The following is a 26,235-nucleotide window of genomic DNA, read 5'->3' as shown; positions in this document are numbered from 1 at the left end:
ATGACCGTACCAACAAGGGCGTAGCCAGTAGATCAAGAGAAGACATTTTCCCTTTCTCGATCAGCACTCATTAGGTTTCACTGCAATGCTGCTTCCGGTTATGTCTTCCCCAATACAAGAAAGGAGTTGAAGCTTTAGGACATGTTTAGGAGAAGACAGCCAGAATGGTGAGGGCAGCTGTACTTGCCCTGGGAGGAGAGGCTACAGAGCTAGGCTTGTTCAACCTGGAGAAGGAGCAGCTTTGGATGGTTTTAACAGCAGACCCCAGTGCAAAGATGGCATCAAGGAGATGGAGTAATGTACTTCATAGAGGTACAGAGGCAAGGAATGACAGAGGTCATAAACTGAGTCAGAGAAACAAAGAAAAAGATTTCATCATAAAAATGACTGAGCATTAGAGCAGGCTCTCTAGAGAGGCTATGTAGTCTCCAGCTTTGGAAGGTTTCAGGACTCATGTGATACCACCCAGAGTAGTCAGGCCTGATTTCATGGCTGACCCTGCTTTGAGTACTACTGATCTCACGAGGTCCTTTTCAGCCCACATGGTTGTTTCTGTACCCACTCCTTTGTTATCATATCTATTTGACATACCATATATGTCTCCTTCAGAAGTGGCCTGGTATCACAGCATACAAAAAGCTCTACTCATGACTCTTGAGAATCTTTCAATGCTCATGTGTATGACTCTAGTTCTGAAGTGCACCACTGAGTTCTGTCAGTAATACAATCATTCCTGTTGTTGTCAACAGGCACTTGAGCATTTTTGCTCCATTTACTGATAGTTGTCTCACGTTTCATGAAGATATAATCCCTATTTTGGTTGATTCAAAGCAATGATGGTCTTGGTCCTTTCATACACAGACATTTTGGGGCTTACTGTCAGAATTTTAAGTCTAATCCACTCTTTTTTGTTTTACTAAGCCTGTCCAAACTCCTAACACTTTTCCTAGTTTGCTTGTCCATTTGATCAGGTTCTAGCTCTTTCTGACTTCAAGCTTTTAGCAGTCATCCTACCTTCAACTGGCTCGGTTCCCTTTGGCTCATACCCAAGGTAAATTTCCAAATCACTCTTTGCATCTCATTGCCCACTGCTAATTGCCTGTTAAAGATGTACTTCTGTTCTGTAACGTGCTGATGTTGCACATGCTACTGTATTTTAATATTTAATTTTCCTTAAACATCACCTGTTCAGAGGCACCGCTATCAAAGGATTTCCATATAGAAAATAATAAAAATTAATCAAATTTTAATGTAAACTTACTTTCTTTCTTCCAAGATAAACTGCACATTCGTGTTTTGCTTCTTAGTTACTTAATCTGCACTCCTCGAAGTTTGTTTACCACTCTTACAACTTTTCCTGTTTATCCTCAGGCTCACAGAATTGAGGAAAAAAGTTTCCCAGGGCTTTCATCTACTTTCTACAAAAGTCAAATTCGAGGTCTTCATATTGTTGCTTGGCATTACCTAGAAAAAAAAAAAGTTGGAACAAAGCACATAAACCCAATTTCCAAAAGTAAACTGTCTGCTATTTTTTTTTTTTTTTGACAAAGTGTTTCATGTACATTTTGCTCAAATGAGAGGTATGTATCTAGCTCTACCTTAATTAAAATATATATATATATATTGCCACAGCCTAATCAAGAATATGTTTTATTGAGATGTGCTACAAAATTTTCCTTCTGATAACCAATCTCCCCATCTCTCAAAGACCTCATGGAGTGAATCTTCTCCTTAGATTTCCTTCCTTAGGAAACCATTATTTCCACTGAGAAGCCACATCTTATCCAAAGGACATGGCTATAAAGAAAATCAGCACACAAGAAATGTCAAATATTACCCTTTTCCCCCAGTTTAGAGCTCTCTGTCAAGAACTATCAGATGGGAAGAACCTTCTGAATTTGTCTGTGTGGTATATCATTTGTTAAAGGTATGTTATTGGACAATAGTCCAAGTAACAATAAAACCAAAGGTGAGAATTAAAGCCAGAATGCATTAGTGTGTCACAAATCATAATACTACATCTAATTTTATCTCAGTTTTGATTAAAAAAACACATAAAGGTTTAGATAGGAGTGAAAACAGTGCCACAAGTCATTCTATTTTCATTTAAATATAAATCTACTGCTTTTAATTGCTGTAGTCATCAGGGATAAGTTTAAGTTTTTGTAAAATATACATCTGAGGATTAAACCACACACTCGCATCACCATGTTATTTATGGAAATAGCTCAATATAAATCCTTTTGATCAAGCACATTCAGTGTTTTGGAGGTAAACCACTATAGGTATTATTACAGTAAGCTTTTCAAACATCAAAATATAATGAAACTTCAGCCCTTCATTACCTTAATTTAAGACGTGATTTTTTTCTGGATTATTTACAGGTAAGTGATATCTGTACAACTATGCCAACAGAATATATACTCAGGGAATAAGAAAAAAATATCACTACATGCACCTTACTACTTTTGCAACTTCCTTTTAATTTGTAGCATTGAAACCTCATAGCAGCAGGCATTCTTTTTTTCTTTTTTTTTTTTTTGGTCTAGCTCAACTTTCTGTCTGGGTTATAAGATCTTGGCTGAGTAGAAGAAAGGTAGCCACTTGTGCTTGAAAACAAGTGGGTTTCACTGATCACTAAAACGACAACTTTGCTCAGGAACATGAGAGTTTACATTTCCTAGGTAATGGGCACCAAAATCCCTGAAAACTGGGATAAAATTATATGCAACTTTTATGGTGCAGGCCTGTGGAGCCATTTATAAAAATAAGCTGGGTTTTATATGATTGGTAACAAAAATACATAAAAATGTTGTTTGCCCCATATATTGGGAAATATCCTGTCTTGGCACTCTGCAGCTGGTGAGTCATAATTTTACAGTTTTTACTAAAATAAAAATGAAATTAAAAAGTCCACATTTTCAAAGAAGTACAGAAACATAATATTTATAGAAGATCATAAACAAGTACTCTGTTAATAGCCGTTGAACTTTGTTTAAAGAATAACAGACTAACATTTCCAAAGTACTCTTTGCTGAGATTGAACAGGATTTTATTCAAACTGTTGCGGTAACTAATGAAAAACAAATGAGATTTCCAAACAGTTTTGACTGTTAGGGGTGTGATGGCAATATCATTGCTTTTTGCACTTGCAGCTGCTGCTTACACTGAAAGTACCCATTTAAAACACGATGTCATTTTATACTTGAACTCTTGATCTGCCATACAGAAGGGCTAGGCATATTTGACCTAGACTGGAATCATACAAACACATCTGATGCAGCTCCAATTTTGTCCTCATGCATGAAGGCTCTTCATCTTCCAAACTTACTTGAACTTTTTAGAGGAATCCCAGACTCCTGCCAGCCATAGAGCTGTTCCTTGTGAAAAAGTAACAGAAGAGTTTGAGATTCACTTGAGAATGCCTGGCTCACAGAAATCATAATATGAGAGCTTCTTGCACTCATACTTCTCTGCTGGTTGGCTTTCCCCATCAACTGCATGCCTTACTGGCAACCCAGGATAGAGGCTGTGCCACTCAGTGAGACTGAAAAGACTGTGGCAGTTGTAGTTCAACAGAAGAGGAAGGCTTCACGAGAGAGAAGATGTGAGCAGATAAAATAAAACTCTTGTAGAGCATTTTGTCAATACACATGAACAGAAACTGAAATGATGTGGAAACTGTTTTTGCTGCTTGGTTGGTTTTTGAGGAGGGTGTGCTGCAAAATTTTTCTATTTTCATTTTGCTACTTAAAAGTCAGAAATGTCCGTGAAACTCCCACATTCTGACTAATGGTAACATTTATTCAAACAAATTGTACTATTGTTCATATATAGATAGTTCCTAGGTAAAAGCATTAGAAAAATGCTGAATGTCTTGGGGAAGATTAGAAGAAAATCAAGTGACTTTCATTAATAGCTGATGAAATGACACCTGTATCGAAAAAAAAGAAGACACAGATTGAGCTCATCTTGTCATCTCTTCTAATAAAATCCCAGTTGATTTTATTTCACAGGCAGAAAGGTCTTTTAGGAGTTCAGATTCTTCTAGTAAAAGTGACATAAATGGAAGCCAAACATTCAAAATTGTGAGCTATTATAATTGCTGTCCTCTGTTTTACAGTTTGGGCAGCATGAAAAAGCCAGGAAATTCTGAATCCTGAATTTCAGACGTTTTGGATCTACTATGCAAAAGAATGGACCAGCCACTTTAAAAAAATTAAATTCTGTGTTACTGAAGTCAATAATAAATCACATTAATGGAGTCAAATTTCATCCATAACTTTGCTTTCCTTTAATTAATAAGTAAATAAATTAAGATAAAAGAGACGATCTAAGTCACTTCAGAGTTTTTAGCTAAAAGATCAGGAGACGACTGAAGTTATCAAAAAGACAACTAGTGCTTGAGACTAGAAGTTCTGGTCTGTTCTGGTCTGTCCCTTAGAGCTGCAGAAAGAAAATATCAATTTAATACAACATTTCCCACATATTATTTTGCAAGTCAGGACACGTTAAGCTTTTATTTTGTTCCAGTGCAAATGTCTCCAGATTGGTTCTCCCAGATTTTCAAGGCATGTTTTGATTTATATTTGCCATAAATATTTTGAAGGGGGGCAGATGTGACCACAAAAACCTCCCCACCCTTTTTGATGGGGGCTGCATCTACTGCTGGAGACAAATGTACTCAAGAAAACAATCTCAGCCTCATTACAGTACTAAACCTTGACATACTCCAAACCTTTTTAAAACACCTGTTCTGCATAGCTGCAAGTGAAGCTATATTTAAGAACAACACAAATCACACAGAGGAAGGGGTAAAAAAACATAGTAACTTTTCTCTTCCTTGGGAACTAACAGTGAGGAGAGTGTTTAACAGAGCAGGGAGTGTATTCATACCTCAGGCTTTTAAGCATGTTTTTCCTCCTCAAGTGTTGCATCTGAATTTCCATTTAACCATTCAGAATGAAGAAATGATGACAACTTCAAATAATTAGAGGATGCAATTAGCCTGTCCTGCTTCAGCTTACTGAATATTTTGATGCTACGGTTTTAATACCAATTGAATGGTGTATTTGTATGTTAGGGATCTAAACTCAAAGTCTATTCCAAATTACAGCTCTGCTTATTAGTTGAGTTATACTGCTGGGCATGCTGGATACAGAAACGACTCTGTGAAACACCCAAGGCAAAGAAATCCTGCTTTATAGCGCATATAATCGGAAAAGTAAGGAAAGAAAATTTTAACTGTTATTTAAACAAGTCTCATTCCAATTACTACTTTCCTCTCTGTCAGGGCCAATTATTCTCACTTTAGACATGACTAGCATTTCTAGAGCCTTTTTTTTTTTTTTTTTTTTTTTTACAATGTATAGAGTGCCGCGCAGTCACTTTGAAATGAGTGAAAAATAAATTAAAGTACACAGGAAAAGGAGACTTACTAAACTTGAAGATATCCTCTTATTTTGTCATACCAAGGCACATTAAAACACAGAAGGACTTTACAAGCAGTAAAGTGTTTTGGACATGCATTTATTTTTACCCCTTAAAGTAATAGTGAGAAAAATTAGAAGACCAGAACATTTATTCCTTAGCATTTATGCCAGACAAGAAAGTTAGTTCAGGAATGTTTCCTCTTCTTGTGAACAAGTTTAGAAGCCTCCATTACAATTGCTATGGACAAACTAAAACAACAAAAAAAAGTGAATACTAGAAACTAAGAGTGTGTTTCTGCGATAGTTAGAATGAGCGCAGGTTAAATTGTTGCTTAATGTGGCATAATACAATTAGAAATTTGTATGGATTCCAGACTTACCAATCAGAGAACAGATTTTTGGGTAGCAGATCAGGAACTGCTTACAGGCTGTCCATGGTTTTCTCATCTGAAGTAGACGCAGTTGCTCGGTTGATTTTAGCCCACTAGAATAGAAGGTTTCTAAAAACATTGGTACCTGGAGAACTTGCTTTGCTGTGTTTCTTTCCCTTGCACCAGACCTGCACAAATGAACCTGTGTTCCAAAGGACTCCTTCATCGCCCTCCATCCTGCAGGCAAGAAACAGCAGGAAGGGAGATTTGCTATAATTTATTTTCATGAATATAAAGCACAGACTTGATAGTTGTTGCTGCAGTTTTTGTTTGTTTTTTTTTTTTATTAGTGGTAGCACTTTCACTCATGAATTATATATCTTTTCTTATATCACAGAATCACAGAATCTCAGAATTTTAAGTGTTGGAAGGGACCTCCAGAGATCATCGAGTCCAACCCCTATATATGATTCCCTGTAAATACAGGAATGCTGTGTGATAGACAGAATTCCATGCAAAACACTGACTTCAGTTCTTCAATTGTCTTCTCTTAGCTATCCACATCCAATCATATCTTCCTCAATATGCCATGTCAGCAACACTCAAGGCACCAGCACAGTTGTTTAGCTGATGCAGGCAGAACCTTCCTGTCAGTTTGAGAAGAGCTTTGACTATAGAAAGCCAACAACTTGGAGATGCTGTTGCAAGATGTACCTACATTAACACACTCCATCCATGTAATTTTTATTATATTGTTCTAGGAAAATTCTCAGTCTTTCACGGTTAGTGACAGCTGTACTTTTTTCAGAGTTGGTTTACTGCATGCACCTCAGAGACCTGACTGAGCAATGTTCTACGTGCTCTGTACTTTCATTGTCTCATTTTAGCTTCAGTCTTCCTTCTGAAATTCCCTATGCATAATGCCAGATCTGATTGCATGGATCTGCAGCCATAGCTGAGTCAGAATAATGAAACTAAACAAAGAAACACAGCTTTAAAAAAGAAAAGTGGATGTTCTTCTTCTTCTGAAATACATCCTGGACTAAAATTAAACAATTATGTGCAAATGCGAGTGAGCTAAGGAGAGGAAAATTAACCTTATGTACAGGCATTAAAACTGCCTGATCACAGAAATCCAACTGTACCATGAAAAAAAGAAATGTTAAGAATATTTCACAGTCCCTCAAAGTGAAGGAAATATGCCGTAATTCTACAACCACTTTCACAGGACTAATACATCTGGCCTCACAGTAACACAGTGATTTCCCAAGATAGCTGCTTGCCTGTACAATTGACCTGAAGTGATAACTTCAGTATTCCACCATAAGCTTACCTCTTCGGCTGATCTTGCTGCTATATTCACAGTTTCATGTAATGGTTTTTCAGTTGTGGCATGTGATGCTTGTTTTTCTTCACCTCATTTCATAACTCATTTAATACACATGCTGTGTCTTTTCTTTCCAGTTGAGATTTAAATGTTAGCCATTTTCTTCCTCACTTTTCCCAAGTGAGGAAGAGATATCCCAAGATACCTCTCAGGCTTTGCAGAGTTTCTTCTCCTTCCTAAGGAGAGCTAACAGGAATGGCTCAGCTCTCCATTTGCCTTGGCTTATCACAGGCACCAGCAAAACCCCTGACTTGCCATTCTTACTGTCAGATGCTGGGATTACAGAATAACAAAACCCAGTTCTTTGATGTCTTTATCTTCACAGAGGAGGCAAGGGCAGCAGAGTGTACAGCAGCATTTCATTTCTAGAAAAAAAGTGTATCAAAATGGCAGTAAATATATTTCTGACCATCTTCATGGTCTCTGAAATATAACAGAGAAGACAGTGTCCTTTGTTATCTTACAAATACTTTGAGGACAGGATATATGTATAAAGATGAAATGAATTGTTCAGAGTCTCCTCATATAGCCAAAACTCACTGACTGAAGTAGTTGTCATCTTATGAAACATAGCAAGTGAACATGAGTGTGTTTTGCTAGATTTGGGATATTCGGACAGCATGAACCAGTAGGAAAATGTATTCCCTGGCTAATGTGAGATTAACTACTAATTACAATTTTCTCTACAGAGTTTGGCAAGTGTTCAGTTCTCAGTTTGCTCTTTATTGGGGTACAATGAGTATAATTATTTTGTCACTCCTACTTTTGTCTTGACAGTGTTATTTTTTTCACCATAGAATATAAAATATGAATAAACATGAAATTAGAATGAAAGCATACTTTCTGTGGGGATTTGTTTGTATATATATTGCCGTAAGATAATTACAAAACTCAGGAGGAATAATCAGGAATTTTTAGAGAAAAAAAATCCATCAGCAACAACAGAAGGTAATGGGGATAATGTAAGCTCACAGCCACATCCCTAAGAAGACCAGTCCCTGGCAAAATGATTTGGTCTGCCGTGTGTTTGTACACATGCACAAACAACAGACAACCGGGTACAATTTAGATTTATGCAGAACACTGAAGAAAAGAAGAAATATTTGCAACTGAAACTCAAAAACATTTTACCAAGAGTTTACTTAAACAATATGAAATTTACTGACACTTTAACAAGGACAAGCATTTCTCTGAATTATAGCTTTATTCAAACACTATGCAACAGACACAGTTGAAAGCGGGTAGGGAAATTTCTGTTAGTTCTTATAGGCCTATCAAGGTCAAAAGTCAATTAGAGCACTTCTTCTAATTGAAGAGATGAAATTATTTCCTTGCTGCCTTCCACAGTGTGTCCTGCTTTTACAACAAATATTTATAAATTAAATCTTTCTGTTAGGAAAATACATGATTCATTCTACCCTAGGCAGACATCACTGTAGTTGTAAATGTGAAAAACATAGTTTCTAGCATTGGTAAATATTTGCACAGAACCATTTCCTGTTCCATGACTACAAAAGTCTAGTTTTGTTAAAGACCCATTTAGTGTTGAAGCCAAAGCTTGCTCACAATAATCATGCTAATGTAGAGGCAGAAGTTAATTGGGCAATTTGCATGAATGAGATGAGTACAACTTGACTTGTGGGCAGAAAAACAGAGCTGTCATACAGCATGTTCTCAGTGCCCCACACTTTTGCTTTGCAAACAGAAAACCCAGAGGAAAGACCAGACCTCACAACTTCTGTTTAAAGGATTTGCACACATACCTGTTATATGGGTTGTTCTGATTCATCTTGGAGAACACTGTGCCAACTGCTCATAAATGTCATTTCTGATCTTTTATTTTTATGATTTTTTATGGCATTGTGATGAAATACCCAGGTCTACCTCTACCTTTCTGTTGCCTTTGGACGCTGAAATCAGACATATCTGTCAGGTTGTGTGATTCAAAACAATGTGAGAAAAAGAGAAAACTCAGAAGACCTTTTTTTTCTATTTTAAATATTAAGTAAGTGTTTGCTCATTTATGTTTATTTTTTTGCTGGCAGAACTAATTATTTCTGTTGTTGATTGCTGAAAGAAGAGATCAACTGTGCCCTGAGCTCTCCTCCAGCTCTGTTTCCACATCTTTGTTTCCTGCTAGCATCTCCAACTTGAAAAAAAAATGAAGACAGTGGGATTTGTTCCCAAAATTTCTCCTGCATTTTCTGTTGATTTAAGTGGTTCTCTGGTATAATTGTTTGGGGATAGACTGTCAGTGTAAACTGGCAAAGAGCCTCCGAGTGTAGTGCAGCCATGCCAATTCACACAGCCGAAAATGTGATACAATCTCGGTGCAGGGAGCATAAAGCTACATGCAAAGAAAACCAGCAGTCGAGGAGAGGCAGACTGGCTAAAAGCTCGAGAGAGAAAAAAAAACATATCAGAAATCTGCTTTAATAGCACTGTAAGGGGCCAGGTAGTGGGGAAAGACATTGAAGCACAGAAGGCAGAGCTGAACTGTCCTTTCACTGTGCGCATATGAGTGCAGAGTGAGTGTGATTCAGCATCACTGCCAACACTGTGAGATGACCAAACAAAATATCAGTCATTGTCCCACTTACAGTGAGTATGGGAGCATTCCTGTCAGGCACTGCTGTTACGCCAAGTGTGGATTTGTTTCACACTATAACTAGGAAAATAGTGTAATGAAAAGCTCATAACACTGTGGCTACACATAAATTCAGAGAATCATGCACCACATGTAATAATACTTAGATTAGATTAGACAGACCATCACCAACCTGGAGATTGCTTGAGTCTGGTTTATACCTGCCATGTGTTCACACAGTCTGTACTTAAATATTTACAGAGAAAAAGCCAGTGTGGTCTTTTCTGCTTTGCTATATTTCTATAACTAAAGCTAATAAAAATTTGGCACCAGGGGAAAAAAATAGAAGATCCCCCACTATGGTAGCTAGTCGAGATCACCCAAATATTTGTGAATAACGGAAAATACTCATTAACGACCCATGCATATCCATCCTCACCATCGAATTCCAGTCTGAAACACCACTGCCTCATTTGAACAGCTCTTATTTGGAAGATGTCAGGCCAGCTGAACTATAAGCAAAAAGCTGGCAGCCTGCAGCAGCGCGAGGAGCAGGGCATGGAAGAGCTGTTATTTTGTACACCTGGAAAGCCTACAAGTACAGAAGTTAATCCAGAAGCAGAGGGAAGAATATGCCATTCAGGAGAATATGAGTACTCAGTAGCGATGAAACAACTCCTGCGCTTGCTAACTTGCAGAATCAGTCAGGGTCAGAGGGAGAAAGGTCTTTTTAAAACATAACTTACTATATGCTTCACCACAAAGCAGCATTTAGTTCTTCAGTTTTTGCCTGGATTTGCTAGACAAAGGTCATTAGGTCAGTCAGTAACTGCTGAAGATGCAGTTACACATATTCTATGATTCTATGATACGGGTGCAGATGGGAACGAACCCTCTCCTTGCTGCCTGAGCCAGAAGTATGAAATTTCCATCCAACAATTTGCAATGAATATTGCCCAACAAAAGCTACAAAGTAATGGCTATTCACCATACTGCCCAGAGCTTAAGTCACACTGCCTATCCCCTCTATTTCTTCTGCCTGGTATTGTCTGCATCACACAATGCAGCAGTTATTCAGCACACCAGTCTCATATTCATGACTACCTTAAAAATGCAGTATAGGGTAGATAATTAGATAAAAATAAGACCAGAAAGTCGTGCTTAACATCGTTATGTACTTTTGAGAACAAACACAAAATAATCCCACAGATAGAGACATAATACAGCATTCTTACAGAAAATGTAATCTGCATTATTTGCACCAGTTCCATTATCAGTATATATATAAATGCAAGATATACGTAGATTTGAATGGAAGTTCCATTTCCCCCCATTTGAAGAATGCATGCTTTCTATAATAAAGCATGTGATCTCTATGATGGCTGAACTACTAACAAAATAAGCATATGTCACAAAAGGCCACACAAATAATTCCACAAATTCTCTACCAAAGAGAAGTGTTGATGTTTCTCATTTTTCAAATGTAGAAAGCCATACAAAATGCTGATTTGTACCACCAGATCTCTCCTCAGTGCAAGCATGTTAATTCTTATAAAAGGGATTTTTAGGCCATAGATGAGATTAAATGATAAACAATACAAAGAAAAAGTGTAACTATGTTTCATCATCAGGACATTTATACTAACACATTTTGAAAAGTTCCAAAATTTAATTTGAAAATTAATAGTGTAAATGCTTTGGAATTTTGTAGGCACATTGGAAAATAGATAAAATCAACACTATGGTAGGACATGAGCACTTTATCAGTGCTAGACAGTCTATTCAATTTGCTATCTTTAACAGCTTCTTTTTTATTTTTTAATCTAGGAATATATGTTTAATTGAGTTTTCAGTTCTGGAGCTAGAGTTCAGTGTTTTGTCTCATAGCTAGAACTTTCAAGAATTCAAAGAGCAATACATCCAAACAACATTCTCAATGTAACCCCGAACAAAATTCAATTCAATTTACAGAAATCAGATTACATCTTCTCTTAGAGACATAATCCTCTATGCTCCCCATTGCAGTCAATCAAATATCTCTCTAATGACATTTTGGTAGAATGAACATCAGAGACTAGAGGGATAATGTCAGACAAGGATTGCTAGTATACTGCTCATGTAGCATTGAAAACTAGTAAAGAATTAATAGTCCTTCTGCCTGGACTGATCCTTATGTAATATTTTATTCTGAAACTTGCTCCAGAATTTTAATTTCTTCCTTTTCATAGAAGAACTCTTCCCAATTTCTTGCAGCCATCCTGCAGGCATTGTCTGTACATGCTACCATAAACCCTGGGCTTCCTTCATCAAGAGTTGTGGGAGTGGGCATGTGATGTGCATGACAAATGTGAATGAAAACAAGTTATCAAAATCTCTGTGTTTTCTGAGAATAAGCTCAAGATTCCTTGAATTTTTTGCAGATGGTAGCATAGTTTTAGAGCAACAGCTCTTCTGTACGTCCTATGTGTGATCAGGTCCCATCTGTGATCAGCCCAGAACCACTGGACTTTGTGACTGACACCTGAAATTTAAGGGAGAAGAAGGCAAACCCCTCTATTACTTGTAGGTGTTGTTAGAGTGTGAAAGGAAGATGCTCAAGAGAAGACAGAAGATTTCTTAATTAAAAAAAAAAAAAATCATATTTTTTTTCATATTTGCATTTTTTGCTTTCTTATTACTTGTTTAAAATGACATTTTTAAAATGTCCATCCTGTAATAGTTCAGAATATTTAATTGAACACAAATAAATTTGTAGAATTTTGCAGAAAATCAAATTCATAATTCTCACACTTTCAAAATCCACACTTTTAAGAACTTCAATCACATGAAAAACAAATGGTATTGGTCTATCTCCATTTCATGTGGAAAAACACAACTGTATTTACATTAACATTTCTAGTGTACAATGAAACATTTAAAAATGAACAGTAGCTTTCTCTTTTGAGTGAGACGTGAAATCAATGAAATGGCAGAAATTTTGTACTAATAAGTGTCAATGAAGAGTTACTGTTGTAAAACAAAACAAAAAATATATATTTTAAATTATCACCAGTACTAGAATATCAAACACAGTTAAAATACAGCCTTTATTGCTCTTTAAATTTGCCTAAATAAAAAAACAAATTCCATCCCAAAGATATTCAAGGATTAACTAGAACTTTCCTGCAAGAAATAGTTTTGTGGGTTTATCTGAAATTATGATGGTTAAAATGCAGGACCTTTATGACCTGCTCAATGGCAGGTTTACATTGAAACTGTTATAAATTATTACAGAGGTGAAGCCAATCTAAACAGTCCAACATAAATATATCTGCAGACATACTGGCTACTACATATTCTAAACACTGTCTGTATATGAATAAACAGAGCTTTCTAAATCATTTAAGAAAATGTATTTATTCATAAAATCAATAATATTTATTTTTGTGTTTGACAAAAAAGGCCTATTATATCTAACTTATTGGAGCCTGAAAACTTTTTTATGAATTCTTATGTGGTTTTCCTACATCTGATAATGGTTGAGAATTTTATTTTGAATTATGTGAATGTTTCTAATAGTTTTTGTATTTGACTAATCCTTACCTGTTTAAATTGTTATTTTATTAAATTTCACAAGTTAAATATTTGAATCAACATACTGTACAGGGCTACATTTATTCAGCACTGTGTCAACTAAAACTTTTATCAGACTATAAAATAGACATAGGTAATATTGAAAAACAAATCTGCATTTGTGCGTCTCTCCTTTCTTGTTCATTTGGAACAGCAATAAAAATACATACTTCAGTTTGTGCTATTACAATAAGCAGCATTTGTGGCAGGAAAGGTAATGTGAGATGTTAACACATGGCCAGACCCTAGGTATTGCATTTTATATGCATGAAGCCTTACAGGAAAAATTGCAGACTCAAATACAGTTATGAATAATAATGCTGCTTATGTTGTTTCCTGGTTTTATACAATATTAAAAATATTCTGCCACATTAAAATTCTTTCTGTTCGTGCCGAGATTCTTAAATTGTCAAACTGTATTTCATTAAAGAAAACAAATGCAAATCATTTGCATATGCTAAACGATTCCCTGAATAAAAAACTTCAAAACTATAGCAAATGGGGCATGAAAAAAATGATGGATCTTGGTATTTGGTTGGAGGCCAGAACACAGTAACATCAATGCTGATTTTTGCCTAATTTCTGTTATTTAGAAGTTGAGTTACACTCAGAAGCCTAGAGTTTAATTTCTCTTTCAAAATTCCTTTATAATTGCAATTATATGTGGTCTTTCCTTGTTTACTATATAAATACACTGTAATGGTATCCAATTCTAAGAGCTGCTGACCTTTCATGTTGCTTAGTGTTATGTAGAAGTGCTCCAGCACTTTCTTAAGAAAATTCCCCCTTGCAGTTGCTGCACTACATGAAACAAATAAAAAGAAATTAATGAACTTTTTTATAAATTTCACAATTTATATAGCCATGAATTTGAAACCTTCATCTCCCATGTTTATGTAGGGTCTCATTATAACCACTTACTTTACCACATGGAGTACACAACAGACATTTGGTTTCAACCTGTTGGCTCCCATGTGCCAATGGCAACCAATTTCTCTGTTCACATATCATCTACAGTTGTTCAGATTCTGGAGCACTTTGATTTGGTCTCAAATGCATTACTTAAGGTTTTTTATCCAAAAATTGTCAGGAATGGTCTGAGGAAGGAAAGCATTCTTCCTGTTCAAAACTGCAATCCCAGAACTTATGGATCAAGTACATTTGGGAGGCATATTTTCTTTGATAATACAGAACAGTTACAGGTAAATTGTGGGATTTAGGGAGCAGAAAAAAAATGTCCTAAACAGGAAGGGACTATCATCCCTTCCCTCCAGCTACCTACCCCATGTTCTGCTGAGCATCATACAACTATTAGTGTAGCAAGTCTTTGCTTCCTTTCCCTGGCACGCATACTATTTCTTATGCCTATTCTGCAGCAGACCTCGACCCTATTTTCTCTTATTTTTTACACACATATCCTCTCTGTGTTGATCCTCCCCGGCTTCTTCTCCTTCCCCACCCCTCCATTCCATGTAGTTCCTGGTCCCTTTTGTGGCTTTTCTCCCTCTTCCCATCTCCTTTTTCTCCAAAATCTGAACCACACCATGCTCACAGGTGTTCACCCCTCTGAACACCCCAGCACCATGCCAGACCAAGTGCAATAGGGCTTCTAGGGTTGAACAAAATGGGTTTGGCTTTGAGCAATGCTTTCTGGACCCCAGTACACCTGTGTGGTGATGGGGCTGAAGCTTCCACCAGGAGATCTATGCACACCTCTTTTCTACAGATTTTAAGCCATGCCCAAAGCTGGAATCACAGCAGACTCCAGCCTCTGGGTAGCTTCATTTTAAAGCTCCAGTTCACTCCAGTCAAAACAGCACTGGGGAGCCTGGATCCAGATCTGCAAATCCTGCCTTCATAGAATCATGATCATACAATCATAGAATCATTCATGTTGGAAAAGACCAATAAGATCAAGCAGTCCAGCTGCCAGCCCATCACCACCGTATCCACTAAACCATGCTCCTCAGTGCCACATCTACATGTTTCTTGAACGCTTCCAGTGATGGTGACTCCACCAGATACTTCCTGATTCCATCCCAGGCCTAGGGTCAGAGGGGTAAATCAGGAAAAGCCCCCTACACTAACACAGGGGAGCTGGCAGCATCACTGCCAAACCTTCCTGCCCTACCTGCAACTGCAGTCTGCAGCTTTTGGGTTTGATAAAACGATTAAATAAAAATGTGATTACAGTGGAGTTCTGCCAGCCCACAATCTCTGGAAGCATCAGCCAGTGAAGACAGTCAGCTATTTCACAGCACTCACAGGAGCAGCCAGTTCCAAACAAAACCTCCACGAGGCGGAGGAGATGGAGAGACTCAGCCGTTGGCGGCTGCGATAAGCGGGCGTGAGTCAGCCTGGCTTCCTTGCTACTGTAAGCAGGGCTCCTTGGGGAAGCTGCCCTTCGAGATAGCCCCAGCCCTTGAATAAACAACTGACAGCAGCTCTGCACTTTACACCCACTGCTTCATTCCCACTGACGGGAAAAGAAACGGCAGCTGGTGTTTGGTGGGGAAATAGAGGTAGTTCATTTAAAGCCAAGCTAACAGTGCTAAAGAGGAAGGAGGGTGGGAGATGTGCATTTTTGATGCAAGTCAAGAATAACAAGGAGCTGCTTGTGGTGGAGACATTAAATTTAAATGAAAGAGATTTAATTTGAAATGTCTTTCCAAGAAACAGCAGTCTCTAATTGTTTAATAAATTCATATGGTGGATTTAAAATAATAAAAAAAAAAGATCCCATCAAATAGGAGAAAATCCCATAAAATAGGAGAAAACTCTTTTAAGAAATATCAGTAGAAAGCATAACAAAAAAGAGGCAACTAAAGAAAGTTCAGAGGAAATAAATATTTTTTGGTAAAGAGAGAAGGGGCAAACTCTTTACGACAAAGTAAAACTCTAGCTTTATCTACATTCTAAGGTTTTAAAAATTGCATTGCAAATTGCATTCATCCTTAAATTGCCCGTGATGCTTATTCAGCAACCAGCTCCCTGCTCATGGGACACACACACCATGTCAGTGTTCTCTCTGGACCCCAATCGCGCTGGCTCTGCCTGGGGAGGAGTTCACTTTCCACACAGCAACCCATGCAGTGCTTTACTCTGCACTTGTAGCCTTGACACTATGCCACGTGTTGGCTGTCGCTGAGCAGTGTTGGCACAGCACCAAGGCTCTCTTCAACAGCCCCAAGCCCCAAGGCTGGGCACAGATCTAAAGTGACCGGTGTGTATCCCAAACCATATGATGTCACATTCAGCACTAAAAGTGGGGAAAAGGGAAAGAGAAACATGAACACCAATCCTCCTGAACAACCCCTACATGTATTGAGGTCCTGCTTCCCAAGATGTGGACAAACTTCTCTTGCTGACGGGAAGCAAAGAATAATTGTTTTCTCTCTTTTTGTTTCCAACTGACCTTTTCTTCTTGTTTAGTTTTGTTTTTCTCTTTCTTTTACCTTTAATTATACTTACCTCTTATTTTGTCCCAAACTGCCTTTGAGGATGGGAAGTGCGAGAACAGTCTGATGCTGTTTCATTGGCCATTGGTGTGAAATCACCACATTGGTAAAAGCTGCATGATATTCCCACAGCTGGATGATACTGAGACTGTAATTATAGTAATCATAGAATGAATCATAGAATGATAGAATGGCTTAGATTGTAAGGGACCTAAATGACCATCTAATTTAATCCCCTGCTGAGGACAGGTATCAAGATAATCAGATTTTCATGTACATATGCAATATACTCAGACTCTCTCAGTGTTGAATTATGCAGGATATGCAAGAAACCACATGTACTGTAACTGATAAAAATATTTCAGTTCATATTTACAACAGAATCAACCTTCAAACCTGTGTCCATGACTCCAGGAGCAGGAGCAGGCTGTAAACAAGCTGCACTGGTCACTCACTGGAAAAGAAGAAATTGTCCTCCTAATAGGACAATTTGAGTAGCAAAGCTCAAGCTTTCTTTTCTAGAGAAAAAAAATATATATATATGTATGAAAAAATCTGAATGTGAGCCAAATGTATACTGGCAAGGAAACGCCTGACAGTGTAAATGTTCATTTGTCAGCTCTGGGGCGCGTTAACTCCAGCACCTGGTTGTGACAATTTAAACAACATAATGGTAATTCTATCATGGCTATTGAAGGCTAATTAAAATCAATTGTTAATTATTTTAACTTACATTTTGCAGTGAAGATTTCACCAAATGCAAATATTGTGGAAGACTTTTGTTGACATGGGATTTTTGGTTGAATATTTTTGTAAAATAAAGGTCTTCTAAATTTTGGTTGCTGATCTGTCAATTCCTTTTTTTCCTCTCTCTCATTTCATTTTATCTATCCTGTTCTATGCAAAGATTGATATGCCTTTTTTGCTCTCTACTTTCAGTTGCACTCCTCTGAAACTTTGCAAGAAGTTCTGAAAAGTTATAGCTTAAAATGAAAAAGAAAAATACTACTTTTATACACGAAAACACAAAACAAGAAAAACAAAATAAAACAAAACCAACAGAAATTACATATAAATAAACGAAAGGGAAAAGAAAAAAAGAAAATGGGAATATATAAATGTTCTGCCAACTCAGTATTTTTTCTAGAATGAATCTTCCCTCGAGTATTTGGATTCAAAAATATAAATAAGATTATGAAATAATCTCTAAGTACGTTAGCTGCACTATGCACAAATGGTAGGGTTCCCATGAGAAAAGCATATATAAAAAGGAATAATACAGCCTAATTCTTAAACTTCTATATCCACCTTACCTTGCAACACATCATCTGTGTATTCAATGATACTTACAGATGATTCTTGGATGGCTCTAGACCAGATTGCCTCTTTGCTGTTTAACTGCATCATGAAGACTCTAAAAGCAGAATAAAATGCAGACATCCGTGAATTGTCACATTCAGGCTACACTTTCCTTTTCATATTCCTTGTTGAGAGGAGAAACCAAGTAGGTGGCCCCAGAAATAAGGGATAACTCTCTGCTTTCCTTGGCTAAAGAATTTGGCACTTTGAAATCTACAATATCTAATTTGCTTTATGGGAAAACAAGGTTTTAGCTCTTCTGGAATGAGTGAGATTATACTGGCTCTGGGCTTTCTCATTTTACTTTTTGTTTCTACATCCAGCATCAACCCACATCAGTGCACCTGCAGTACATGTGCAAATTATCACTGAGGGCCAATAACATCTTTGAATCCTTATAGTCAGTCTAAGGATTTCGTTTCCAGTTTGACTTTTCCAAATCAAAAGAACTTCAGTTTACCTAATTTGCTCCCTGTGGTCTTGCAGATAATACTGCTATGACATCAAATGAAGCATGAATATTTTTTTCCCAAATTTTCTAAATTTGAATTTGAATTTGAAATTTTAGGCTGCAGCTGGCGTCAAAACTAACCATGCTGGGAAATAAGATAGAAACCTTGATTAAGACTTTTCAGAATGACCTGAAATCAAAATTAACCTTCACAGTTCCTCAGATCTTGTCCATAAGTTAGCTAAAGGCAAGTTTTAAAAAGATGGAAGTCTGCACAGTTGGGATGTTCATCTAATTCAGCTAACTAAATAGCACTTAAGCAATCCTGGCTAACCAGGGATGTCCTGGTGGACTGGAGACTGGCAAATGTGATGCCCATCTTCAAAAAGGGGCAGAAAGATGACCCTGGTAGCTATAGACCTATCTCTCGGTGCCCAGAAAGGTTGTGGAGTGGATAATCTTGGGAGCCATCATGGACCAGTTAAAGGTCAACCAGGGGATCAAGCCCAGTCAGAATGGGTTTATGAATGATAGATCCTGTGTGACAAACCTGATTTCATTCTATGAAAAGTTTACCTGCTTAGTGGAGGAAGGTAAGGCTGTCAGTGTGGCCCACCTGGACTTCAGTAAAGCCTTTGACACTGTCCCCCGCAGTTCTCGTGGAGAAGCTGGCTGCCCATGGTTTGGATGGGCATACACTCCGCTGGGTGAAACACTGGCTGCATGGCCGGGCCCAAAATGTTGTGGTCAATGGAGTTAAATCCAGCTGGCAGCCAGTCACAAGCAGTGCCCCCCAGGGCTCGGTCCGGGGGCCACTTCTATTTAACATCTTTATTAACGATCTTGATGAGGGGATTGAGTGAACCCTCAGTAAGTTTGCGGATGACACCAAGCTGGTGGGAGAAAGGCACTACAGAGGAACCTGGATAGACTGGATCAATGGGCCAAGGTAAACTGCATGAGTTTCAGCAGGGCCAAGTGTCGGGTCCTGCTTTTTGGTCACAACCCCAGGCAACCCTACAGGTTTGGGGAAGAGTGGCTGGAAAGCTGCCTGATAGAAAGGGACCTTAGTGTACTGTTGGACAGTCGACTGAATATGAGCCAGCCATGTGCCCAGGTGGCCAAGAAGAATAATGGCATCCTGGCTTGTATCAGGAATGGCGTGGTTAGCAGGACTAGGGAAGTAATCCTGCCCCTGAACTCGACACTGATGAGGCCACACCTCAAGTACTGTGTTCAATTTAGGGCACCTCAGTACAGAAAGGACATTGAGGTGCTGGAGCAGGTCCAAAGAAGGGCAACAAGGCTTGTGAAGGGCTTGGAGAATATGCCCTATGGGGAGAGACTGAAGGAACTGGGGCTGTTTAATCTGGGGAAAAGGAGGCTGAGGGGAGACCTCATTGCTCTCTTCCAATATCTGAAAGGTGCTTACAGTGAGAGTGGGGTTGGTCTCTTCTCACTGGTGACAGAACAAGGGGAAATGGCCTCAAGTTGTACCAGGGTAAGTTTAGGCTGGATATCAGGAAAGGGTTGTTTTACAAAAAGGGCTGTGAAGCACTGGAATAGGCTCCCCAGGGAGGTGGTTGAATCACCATTCCTGGATGTGTTTAAAAACCATTTGGATGTGGTGCTCAGGGACATGATTTAGCGGAGGGTTGTTAGAGTTAGGGTAGTACTGTTAGGTTATGGTTGAACTCAGTGATCTTTAAGGTTTTCTCCAACCTCAGCGATTCTATGATTCTAATGTTCTATGATTCTATTGTATATTCATCTGAATACAAGTTTAGTTTTACAAAGTTCCCCTCCTCTCTGTGTTATTCAAAAAATTGCCTCAGATTTCTAACCTAAAGTAGTTGGGCACTGGAATGGGCTGCCCAGAGAGATGGTTGAGTCACCATCCCTGGAGTTGTTCAAGAAACATTCCAATGTTATACTGAGGGACATGGTTTAGTGCAATTATATCAGTGGTAGGAGGACAGTTAGACTGGATGATCTTGGAGGTCTTTTCCATCCTTGATGATTTTATGATTCTATGATAAACTAAAAAATAAAAAATAAAAATCTATTTTATGTAGTGAAAGCAAATAAATGGAAAGGATTTAGAAATGTCATCTGTAAACAAACTGTATGAGACTCAGAAAGCAACCTCTAAACTGCCAGAATGAATATTTGCAGTGTCATGAAGGTCGATGTTGATGTGGAAAATACTATATTTTTCCACAATAAACATCTGCAGACTATAGTTAGCATCCAAAGGAGTGGTCTAGTTATGAGAAGTAAATGACATCCATTTAGACAATCTGTCTAGCATTTCTGATTAATTAATGACAAAATATATTCAGAAAGGAAATCTGTTCACACACATGCACACACACAACCACACAGATGTTAATCCTATATTAAAGATGAGACAGACTTTTCCAAATAGAATTGCATTAAAACAAAATTTTCAACTGAAATTTAGTTTAATATGCATAGACATATAAAAATTGTGTAAAAAAACATTAATAAGTAACAGTAGAGAGTATGCTAACACTAATAAGAAGGAATCCAGTCTGTTAAATGCTAGAATTATGTTTATGCTACCATTCTGCAATTTGCGTTACTTTCAAAAATATATTTTTCTACCAACCGTCCAAAGTTTTTGGCATGGTCAAAATACGTGCACTTTTGGAGCAGAAATAGCTGTCCAGTTTATACTTGTTAGAAGTCTGACCAGTGGCCCAAAGTGACATTCTGGGAAATATGCAAATGATTTTTTCAAGTTATTTTAGAAATAATGGTATTCAGCTCAGGAAGTTTATGTTAAGTGCAATCTGCAGTGGAGTTGTAGTGAGAACTTCATTTTGGCTGATGGATGATAAGAATAAAGTCCTCCACAGATGAATTGAGCCTTGTGTGTATATCCGCAAGCTATACTCAGACAGCTTATTTCATATAAAATTCCTACATATTGCGTGGTTTCATCTAACACTGATCCCAGTTCAGTTGGATCCTATGTTATCAGGTCACATTTTTCAGCTGAAAAAATACAGAGCTTTTATTTACTAATACTGACTTTGGTTCAGGCTCTTGGAACTTAAACGTGCAACATGATGCCCAGAGATAACTTGGGAAGTGGAGCTTCTTCCTGGACACCTCAGAGTTTCACATTTGTGTAGAGTACTTGTTATTTTTGTAAAACCAAGTCTGTGGCAGAATGAGCAAGTGCTGTTCATAAACTGATCATTCATATTCATGAAATGGAGAATGTCTAAAAAGATATCCTCCAGAGTGGGAAAAACCAAATGGGGTGGTGTCAAAGTATTTCACTTCAGGTCTCAAAGCACACTGGAATGAGAGACTTTTCACACACACTCACATACATCAAAAAAAAAAAAAAAAAAAAAAAGGTTTTGAATTATCAAGATTCTTTGTATATATAATTTATTCATTTCAAGCAAAATGAGTGCCAAGTGTTGTGAAATCTAACCCAAAGGCATATAAAGTTATGCTATTTAGGAAAAGAAGTAAAAGAATAGTTTTGAATATTATTAAATTACATGCTTGTTTTGCGCTTCGCACAAGAACACAACCTGGTCTCTTAAACTCTACTGTAACATAAACAATAAAAATACCAATATGGAAAGTTAAAGAGTCTTTTGCTTGTGCTTTGGCTAGTATTTTCCATTCAATTCTGTATACTCTTCTCCTGAATTCTTGTTCAGTACTGCACGCAACAAAATTTATATCCTCACTTTCAAAGACTGCCACTAGTTCTCCCTGTATGATTTTTCATAGCCATCTATTTGTTAAATTTTCCTCAAATACTCTCATACTCCTTCCTATGGTATACCACATTTTTGGAAAGTTTTCTATAAATGCAGTATGCTTTCAATCTCTTTTGTTATATTATACTGCAAAGAACTTGGCAATAATTTGACTTTTATACATTGAAACTGCTGTGATGCTAACTAGCATTGTCTTACTATTTTCCTGTACATCTTCCAGTTTCCACCAGTCTCCACCTTGTCTTTGCTCTTGGACAACACTGACATACTGGACAGTGACTAGGTTGTTTGAGTACTGTAGTACTGATCCATTGTTTCCAGGCTTTATTATAAAATAATAAAATCTTAACAATAATTTGAGAAATTATAACTTAAGCCATTAAAATTAATTTCCTTGGATTTTCCAGATCATTTCATTCTTTTTTTCTTTTTCTCTATTTATCTAACCAAGCCAAATTTCTAAGGTGTGGTAGAATTAATTGTAACATTTTCTAGAAGACAAATGCTGCTATCCCATAAATGCATTTAGTAATAAAATTATCATGTGATTTTAGTTCCAATAGCCTTCTTATTCACTGCATGTTTATAATTTTTAACAGTAATTTGGTATGCATTTATCTTATGTAGCTCCAAAGGGATATCTTTGTTTCTTCATGTTTATTCCCTAACAACAAAAATTGATGTTCTTTAACGAGAAAAATTTGGAAGAGAGATGGCGTCTGCATTTATGGATCTATTTTTTCTGTAGTATCATTGTGATGGCAAGATCAGAGAGACCAAATAATTAGCATAATGGATTGGAAGAACAACTGCAAACCATTTCTTCTTCTTCTCATATCATGAAAATGCTAAAATTCATACTGTGGCAACTCAAAAACGGGCTTGAAACCCCCAAAAACATCACTTAGCATCATATGAATACCTGTGGTCTTTTGTTGGTTTGTCAACTATGTAGTCAACCAGAAAAATGGCTGGCAGGGTTAGAGGAAGTGCAAGCAGAGACATTCACTTGGGATAAACCCCAAACCAAACTTCTTTAAAACCAAACTTCTTTAAAATTTTGAACAAACAGAAAGTCAAAAATTCTGCCTTAGTTGAAGGAACATAGAGTTTTGCCTGCAGTCCCTGCTCAGTTTCTGGAGGTGACTGTGGGCCCAAAGCGTACCTCCTGCTTCTGGGCATTGGCTGTGACCTCCAGCCAGGAAGAGCCTGTCTTCATCCTACGCCTCTCCAGGGCAATGGGACAAGGTCCACTTCAATCCCTGTTTCACCCGCCCAAAAAAAGGATGGTCAGTTCTGTCAATGATAAAACATAACGGTTTGCCTGATGATGCGGTTAACATAACCAAAATACCGAGATTAGTAATAAGTCTCCAAAATAAAACAATTCCAAGTCAGTGACCCAGTTAGAATTGCCACACATACCATCTGCACCAGCCTAAGGAGAGGGGTTAGGCGGGGATGGAGTGCTAGATAATTCCAGTTGCAATAAAAATCCTTTTTTTTTTTTTTTTTTTTGGCTGCGAAGTAATTTGGGGCAAACATTCAAATTCAGAAATAAGGTCTTAGACTTTGTCACTTGACACACACTTTTTGAAACCTTGGTCATATTGCAAATTTAGTGGAGCCAATCGAATACTTTAGAATAATACCAAACTACCCATTTTATATAGCACCTTAACTGAACAATAGACTAAAGAGAGACCTCAAGATTATTTCATGTAAGATACCTCATATTTTAATTCATTCTGTGTGTGGGATACTGCTTAATATATTCATTTATTATATCTGTTAGCAGCTACGTGTTGTTTTAAAAAACAAACCATGGCGTAGGATTTCAAAAGCATTGGCAACAGTCGGAATTTCTATGTAGTGGTTCTGAGTTGTTGAGTGTAATTTTGAAAGGATTAGTTATAGCAAAATATTTTGTTAAAGGGGACTATTATGCAAAAGTTTTACCTGTGAAAGAGCTCTAGGAAGACAGCTACCAGGCTTGCTGCTTAACTGATTAGTTTTATTCCTTGGCTGGGAGAGATGGAAGAGTACGAATCATCTGTGCATACTTCACAGAATGTTTTTTTTAACAGTGGTTGCCTTTCTGACTAACACATCTGGGACTAAAGATGACTGATGTTTACCACTGCTGGAATAAGCCTTAAACAGTTGTTTTCTCAGCTCAGTTTAGACGGTTGACTTTGCTAGTCTCTGTAAAATGCACATTTCCTTTTGCTATCAGGCCAGAGAGCCGTGATCAAGTTGAGTTTGTTCAATTTATCAGTAGACAGTGAAATTTGCTTATTAAAACAAACATAAGGAACTCTGCTAGGATTTATGAGCACATAATGGAACTTGTGAATGACTCTCTTGCCTCTTAGTAAATGGAATATGTGGCACAAAGATAGCCTTCATTCCTCCCATCTCTAGAATGTTTACTTAGAGTTGGCTGAGAACAGGAAAAGACATTCAAAAATTGTTTTTTATTCCCTTTATTTTAGCACAGTATTCCTACTTAGTGCTCAAAAAATGCAAGAGCATGAATTTTCTCAAAGAAAAAAAGGTTAGCTCATATCTGTGCAGGTATCTCTGCAGAGAACAGCTGTTTCTGAGGTTCTGTGACAAGGAAGGCTGTTAAATTGAAAGGACTGCAGGGATCTGAAATGGTGACACAATATGGAGGGATGAGCTATTCCTTTTACTGCTTTCCTTTATGCATGAGTTGTATGCGTTGTAGTCAGGCAATAATACTGTGCATACAGTCATTAAATGTGTTTGCCCATTTCTTTGTCTCACTCTTATCCTTTCACTAACCTATTTAACTCATTTACATTAAATACTTGATGGCATTTTTCATCAACTCCCATGTATTCCAGCTTGGTTTGTCAGCTTTCCTTATCTTCAGTGAGAGCCACAACTTGTTTCCATCTTACACAAACAAATCTATCATTGGAAAAGTCTGGTGTGATCTGAGTCCAGAAACTGTCCTCCTGTACCACCAGCTGTAAATATAGCATGAGGTTCAAGGTTTAGAACTAGAAAACAAGACACTTTCAAAGCTCAGGAACACTTCCATGTCATGAGAGAAAATAGATAAATAGCAAAACACTGAATAGGATATGGAAACTCTGTGGGCAAATGCTGTTTGTCCTTTTCTCCAGTTTAATGCAGAATGACAGCCGAAGAAAACAGAACAAACCGCATAGAAAAGGGGAAATTCTTTTTCAAGAAATCCACAGTTGTATAATTTGATTGTCAGAAAATATCACAGCAGACACTGGCTTACCAACATTAAAAATATATGAATAATAAAAATATTAAATAATAGTGTTCAGCGGGAAGCAAGAACAAATATCCATTAAAATGTGCACAGAAGTATCTTACAGAAAAAAAAAAATTAAAATGTCTTCTTTCCAAAGTTTTCTGTTTTTCATGAGAAAATTTAAAAATTCCAAATGGAAAAAAAATTGTAATAGGGATTTTCAGTAAGTTTTTTAATGTGTTTTTTAACAGAAGTGGAGATTTTCTTTATAGAACACGAATTCCATCTGCAAAATATCAATTTTCCCATTGTAAAGCAGAAGTCAACCACTATGAGCCTGGGTTAAGAATAAACAGAGCAGTTTTTATGTCTGTCTGTTACAGCCTTCTCCCCAGCAGCTGAATACTATCAGAAATTAGACTATGTGGACCATCGAGCTGCCTCAGTATCATTGTTCCCATGCACTGTGTTTAGTAAATCTCCTGTAATTTAAACATGCTCTCACTCTATTCAATAGTACGATATATTGCACATATTTTTCTAACATACACA

Source organism: Gallus gallus, chromosome 4, assembly GCF_016699485.2.
Source record: "Gallus gallus isolate bGalGal1 chromosome 4, bGalGal1.mat.broiler.GRCg7b, whole genome shotgun sequence".
NCBI lineage: Eukaryota > Metazoa > Chordata > Aves > Galliformes > Phasianidae > Gallus > Gallus gallus.
Note: the sequence above shows the minus strand (reverse complement) of the source record.